The sequence below is a fragment of the Sarcophilus harrisii genome, chromosome 1 (genome assembly GCF_902635505.1).
Source record: "Sarcophilus harrisii chromosome 1, mSarHar1.11, whole genome shotgun sequence".
NCBI classification, from domain to species: domain Eukaryota; kingdom Metazoa; phylum Chordata; class Mammalia; order Dasyuromorphia; family Dasyuridae; genus Sarcophilus; species Sarcophilus harrisii.
Genome location: NC_045426.1, coordinates 645,308,769 through 645,316,178, shown reverse-complemented (window position 1 = coordinate 645,316,178; position 7,410 = coordinate 645,308,769).

Here is a 7,410-nt window from a genome sequence, read left to right as displayed (position 1 = left end):
ATTTACTCTTCTCCTCTACTTCCTCATCAATTCACATCTCCCACAGATTTAAAAGACATTTTGGCATTCTATTTCCCTAAGGATCCTGAGGCTCTCCTATGTGAGTTCTTCCTTACAGTTCTCAGTCTCATGTTCATGAGACTTTTTAGCTTTTTAGCTTCATTATCTACTCCAACTCAAGTTTAATACAAGCAGCCTTGGTTGGTACCTTTGGGCTCCTGAATGTGCCCTATTGTGGCTGACCAACCTTGACAGCACATTTTCAGAATCCAGAGAGGGCCACATCACCTCTAGTAAAGGGATAGCAGCAGTCAGATTTTTCTTCAGATTAAGGACCTTAGCCTTGCAGACTCTGGCTACTATCATTAGATGAGTGATGGAGGTGATACAGATAAGCTGATCTTTGGTTCTGGGACAAATATGACTGTGGACCTGGTATCTCCTATCTCTGTTATAGGGAATTAGATCTGATGAGAACAGGTCTGGTTGTAGGTCACATATTTGCTAGTGGGGAGAGAGAGAGAGAGAGAGAGAGAGAGAGAGAGAGAGAGAGAGGAATGAAAACTGTGGTAAACTGAAGGACTTTGAGTTCCTTCCATAATAAGACTAATGGACTTAGGACAGCCAGATATGAAGTCCAGAGAACTGTTAGTCCCAGCAGAAGCGAAGATGGGGGAGCAACTTGGGAGGGAGAAAAGTGGCTGTGGTCTGGAGTTAGCACAGGCATGTGAGCTGCAGATGTGAGAGTCAGCTTTGGGCTGTGGCCAGGGAGCTGGGGCTGAGGTTTACTTTTCACAGTTATTTGGTCACATGAATTCACTTCCCACACATGGGGTTCAGGTAAGAGAAGGGTGGGAATCAATACTGAGGTTTGTTTTTCACAATTAACTTGGTTTCATGTGTTTGCTCCCCCATATAAGGGGCCAGGCCAGGGCTGAGAAGGGGCCAGGAAATGGGTGAGGTTTGCTCTTTGACTCTTATTTGGTCAATATGTGCCTTGCCACACTTGGATCTGCATTGCAGGCTGGCAGGATGTTCTGTATGGGCCAGCTGAGTAACAGAAATTCATGGTTTGATTGCAGGACCTTGGACTCCTCTGTCACCCAGCATGTTCCTGGTGAGGAGTCTGGATACCATGGCTTGCCTGGTCAGTGACTTCTACCCCAAGTCACTCAATGTGTCCTGTCCTTCCTTGGGATCTTAGTCTCAGCCCAGACCCTCACTGTGATTCTTAGAGCCCATGAACCTACAGTCCCATTTAGGCTGGCAGGATTGCTGAGAATTATTCACTAATCTGTTTAATTCAGCATCTTGGGAAAGAAACCCTTGTATCCTACCAGTCAGGTATGAGTACCACCTACCTGGGAGTGGTGGGTGGTACCAAGAAGGGATATCTTGTGTTTGAGAACAATTTTCTAGATCACTGAGGGGTAGAAACAGGGGTAAGAGCAGGAATTGGAGGAAAATTAATTATAGAGTGCTGAGGAAGTACCTGGTTAGGGAACAGGGGCCTGAACTAGGGTATCCTTGAGTAAAAAGAGCTATTCCAGACCATATTTCCTGATTGAAAGTTGGGGAAGGAATTCATAAATAATAGATGAAATTCCTAGAATAGATAAGGGGAAAGTCTGGCTGATGAAGGGATTTCTGATTTATAGAGGGAAATCCTGAACTGAAGAAGAAAGTCTTGGGCTCAGTGAATCCCAAAGCTGTAGCTGATTTATCTTTCTACTTTCAAATTCTGGGGTTATCCCTCAGCTAGAACTAACCTTCCATGACCACAGGTGAGTTAAAGGTGAAAAGGGGAAGGGCAGAGATAATGAGATTGAGCTTAGGATGATCAGAGGGGAGATATTTTGACCAGTCTGCCAGTCTCCACTCTGACAATATGGTATCTCTGGGGTTCCATGTGCTATGATCAATGCAGATCATGATACAGATAACCCTATGTATGTGATAAATCAGGGCTCAGTGTGAATAATGTTTGAGGAATTGGAGGAGTGATGGTCTAGACCTTCAGAGTGAAGATCCAAAATTCAGGGAATGTGCCAGTCCAGAGCTCAGGGTATCTCATTCCTATTCTTCCTAGCCTTTTCAGATGCCCCTCATCCTGAGGTGGCTCCCACTTCTTCTTTCTCTATTTCTAGTTTTGGAATTCTGAGTTTCAATGGAGGAAATCTCAAACCTGAATTAACTTCATTCATTGCAGATTTATGCTGTAGTGTATCAGCTGGTCGTCACTCTGAATTTATATCTATTCAACTGGTTTTTTGTCAACATAGTTTTTTTGTCCATAGAATAGACCTTCAAGTCAGGAAAATCTGGTTTTCAATTCCACTTCTAACATATACTGGCTGTGTGCCTCTGGGCACTTTATTACATTAGGCTATTTTCTAATATAAAACTTGCATTGCAGATACCAACCCATCTTGGTAGAAAGAGTTCCACCAGGATTTCCTTCTACTAATAAAGTAAGTCCTGTCCCCATTGCTATCTTTATTCCCTATAGTGAAAGTTTTAAACTTACTGTTCTCCTCAACTTCCTCATCAATTCACATGTCCCACAGATTTGGAAGACATTTTGGCATTCTATTTCCCTAAGGATCCTGAGGCTCTCCTATGTGAGTTCTTCCTTACAGTTCTCAGTCTCATGTTCATGAGACTTTTTAGCTTTTTAGCTTCATTATCTACTCCCACCTTCTGGCCAAATCATAATATTTGCCAGCATGTATTCAACATTTTAAGGTCTTCAAATCTTTTTACATAGACAATCTCATTTCACCCTCATAAGTGCCCTGAGGAAGGTACTAATGCTATTGCCTCTCCCTCCTCTTCAAAGTGAGGAAACTAAATTTCAGAGACATTTACTTATTTTTCTATCATTGCACAATTGGTAAAAGAGAAATGAGTGACTAAGTGGATAGAGCACTGGATTTGGAATCAGGAAGACCTGAAGTTCCAGACTCAGACACTTTCTATCTGTGTGATCCTGGGCAAGTTACTTAACCTCTGATTGCCTGACAAAATGAATCCATTGGAGAAGGAAATGACAAACCATTTATGTTATGGTGCCTTGCCAAGAAAACCCCAAATCAGTCACGATTGAAATGATTGAACAACAGCAACACCCTACAGTTGGTACAGTTAGAGTCTGGATTGTGATCTACTGTTGGTTCCTCATTTCAGTAATACCACTTTGGTGATTGTGGAGAATAAGCTTGAATGGAAAAAACCTGGGGCAAAGAGACTCAAATAGAAAGCTTAATAATAGTCTTTCTTGATTAAATCTATCACTTATTCTAATTCATCATGCTGATCATGCGAAATCTTCCTAGTGCTATCTCTGCCATTAAGCCCATTTCCTCCTGCCTCCTCCAGGACTTTGATCTATCCTCAGTTTCTCCTTTTCACCTAGCTCCTTCCCTTTGGGTCTTCCCAACCCCCTTGACCTTAATTGGTTACCTGCTTCTCCCCTTCATTGCTAAAATTCTATGAGTTGTTTTAACCAACTCTCTAGTCATTTTCTCCCCACCCTTCACACCTGTCTTTCACATTCCTCTCCTCTACAAAGAGAATTCTCTTAGTGATTTTCTAAGCATCAATCAGGGTTTCCTTCAATCTCCATTCTTTTTTGACCCCTCAGCAACTTTTTATAGATTGTCACCTCTGACTGAACATTTTCTCTTCCATTGTCCCCCAGTGACACTATCTTTATTTTCACTGCCCTTTCTAACTGCTCCATCACTATTTTCCTCTCTGAATCCTCTTTAGTGTGGATATTCCTTAAAGGTCAGTCCTAGACTTTCTTGTGTTCTCTTGACTTTCTTTACTTTGCTAATCTCATTCACTTCCCTGGTTTACTATTAAGTCTCTGCTGGTGACTCACAAATCTGTATCATTAGGTAAAGATTTTTTTAAACCTCTCTTATGAGTCCCAAAACCACATCTCCAAATGGCTTTAGAACATGCCTACCTGGGTAGCTTACAGTCACTCAAAGTTAACATGTCTAAAATGGAGCTTATTCTCTTTCTCCCCATTTTTGACAAGATTTCTCCTTGTTCTACTATTCTATTCATTTCTTCTCCTTTGTTGTATCCTTGGGGTGATTGTTGATTCTTCAGCTCTCTTCATTCTTATATTTAATTAGTCTCCAAATCTTGCCAATTCTGCTTCTACAACATCTTTTACTCTTTATTGTATCTCTTTATTCTTCTTATCATTTTATTAGTAAAGGCCCTAATTATTATTTTCCTGTTGAGATAAACTCCATACATGTCTTCTCTCCTTTCTCTTCCACATCACAATACAATCACCAACATAATCTCCCATACATATGGAAGATCACACATAGACATACGCATGTGTGTATATTTATAAAAAAAGTCATTTGACTTCTCTGTTAAGAAGTCATTAATAGCTTCCTTTGGTCTCGCATATAACGTCCAAACTGTTGTCTGACAGTCAAAGCCCTTTACCATTTGAAGCCAACCTGATCTCTGTACACTCTAATCTCTCATCAGTCTGGCCAACTCATAGCCCACTGAATACACTATATCCTTCTGCACTTCCATATGACTTCAATAACCTCTCATTGTTTCCCTCTCGATTTGTTGAACTCTTGACCATCCTTTTAGATCAAACTCAAATTCTACCTTGTCCATTAATTCTGCTTGAAGCCCCAATTCCATAGTGACCTTCCCCCTCAGACTTCAGAAAGCAGCTTGTTTTGCAACTCTCTAATGTGTAACATTGTATATTATATTCACTTGTGTTGGTGTCTTGTGTTGGTCCCTGCTAGACTGTTAGCTTTGTGAAAGCAGTTACTATGTACCATCAAAACACTGTATCTTTTTCAGTATGTAACAGTATTTGGTATGAGTTTAACAACTCACATAAAGGAAGTAATGAAGAAATGAAAAAAGCCAGGTTATATCTTCCTAGGGACTGAGAAGAATAAGTCCAATTTAGAGTCTCAAGCAGAGGGTATGTAATACTCCTGAAATTGGAATGCATGATTAAGGGAAAAAGGTATAGCAACTCATTTTCAATGTTTGTGATAATCCAGGACATAAGTTTGGAATAATCAAGTGGTCAAAATATTGATAGCTTCAGGCTCAGTGTGTGTGATAACCCAATGCTCAGAGTATGTGATATCTTAGAGCTCAGTGCCTGGGAGAAGCCATTATTTAGGGTATGATTTCCCCTTGGCTCAGATTCTGAGATGTCTCTTGGTTCAATGTATTTGATATTTAAAACTCAGGTTGCATATAATAAAACATCACTTAAACTATGTCATAATATTCCATGCTGGGTTTGTGAATACCCATCATGTGTGTAATATTCCCTTCTCTAGAGGCAGCTGACAAAATAGACTCATTTTTCTAACATAGTAAGGCCCCAATATTGAATCCTATTTTTTTCTTTTTCTTTTTTCATTTTTTTGATTTTGTTTTATTGTATTTTGATTTCTCATAAAGTTGTTAGCTTCTATTTGCTCAGTTCTAATTTTTAAGGCTTTTGTACCTCCTTTCCCAATTAATCAATTTTGCTTTTTAAGGCATTCTTTTCTTTTTCTATTTCCTTTTGCACTTCTCTCAATTCTTTTCCCAGTTTTTCCTTTATCTCTCTTATTCAATTTTCAAAATCCCTTTTATATACTTCCACTGCCTGAGACCAATTCTTATTTGTCTTGGAGGCTTTGGATGTAAGAGCTTTGACTTTGTTATCTTCTTCTGAATGTGTGTTTTGAGCTTCCTTGTCACCATAGTAACTTTATAAGGTCAAAACTTTATTTTTTGTTATTTGTTCCATTTCCTTTTAACTCTTTGTTAAAGTAGGGTTCTGTTTCTAGAATGGATGGCACACTGTCCCAAGCTTTAGAGGTTTTGTGCAGCTATTTTCAAAACTCCTTCTAGAAAAATGACCATAAGCCCTCTTTTCTGTCCTGAAGCTGTTAGGAGTGTTCCTATCCCACTTTAATTGTAAGACAAATATGCTAAAGTAATAGAATCTTGTTTTGCTGAAGCTGGGGGCCAGGGCTGAGGCTGGCACTAGGACTGTCCTTGGATTGTGAACTGGACTCCTACCCTGTTGCCACAGACCTTTTCTGTTGACTTTCCACGTCTTCTTTGATGTCTCTTGGTTGAGAGTTCTGGAAGCCACTAATACTGCTACTGATTCAGAGCTCCTGCTTTGTGGATGCTGTGCCTGTGCTGGTTCAGTCTGCACTGGAATTGCAGATCCAGAAACCCCTAGTACTGATGTTGATTCAGAGGTTCCTAGACCCATTTTTGGTTTACTGTCATGAGGCCAGGACTGCTTGCTGTACTCATAGCCTATACCACAGACCTTTTCTGTTGACCTTCTAAGTTATCTTCAGCTGGAAATTGTTCCACTCCATCTTTTTGGGTATTGTGATGCTCTAAAATTTGTTTAGAGCCACTATATAAAGGAATTTGGAGTACTTTGGGGGACAGGCTGGGTAAGTTCTTGCCTTTATTTTTCCATTTTGGCTCCATTTCCTCCAACATTGATTCCTAAGGCAGTCCAAAGATACCTTTCTTCCTGACTCTAACTTTTGTCTTTTTTATCAGGAAAAACAGAATCTGAGCAGGGGAACCAGGTGCTCCTTAGACTACTGGGCTTGATTGCTATGGAAGAAGACCTTGGCTATTGACATTCTATTTACCACCATGGTTTTGATATTTTGATTTTCCTTCCATCCCATGAAATTATTCTTGTCTGTTTTCTGTTCCTTCATATTTCCTTCCATCTGTCTTTCCCAATCCTCATCCATACTTAGCCTCTTTTCTTTCAGTCTCCTCTCTACTTTCATTTCTGCTCTCTTAGATTCATCTTTATTTTCCAAGTTTCTTCTCTTGCCTATTATTTTTTCTGTCCCTGTGGTGTCTCTTTTTTGAATCAAAAAGGGTAATGAAGAAAATAAGTGCCCTCTAGATGAGTTTGTTCTCTGACTCCCTGACTTTTGACTTCTGAATTTTGTTCCTCTAGAAGCCTAGGAAACAAAGTTCTAGGAGATGATTTGGACCTTTCTGTGATTATTAGAGGCCCAGAATGATTCTAATGACTCCAGTCATATTCATTCCCTTCTGAAATTCAGAATTGTGCATCTTCAATCTTTCTCCCCTGAAATAGGTTATTTCTTTCCTTGGATGTCACAGTATGGAAGTGGAAGTGGGAATAGGAATGGGCATGTGTGTGGGGAAAATATTCATAGTCCAGTTTCCCCAGGTTTCCATAGTTTGGGCAATAGTAACAGTTCTCACTACTCCCTTTTCCCTATATGAGGTTTATTTTGGGTGTATATACAAGATTGCAAGCTCCAGTTCCTGTTCATGGAATTTTGGCATGTGAGCTGCTTGGAGCCAGTAATAGAAGTTAGGTTATGA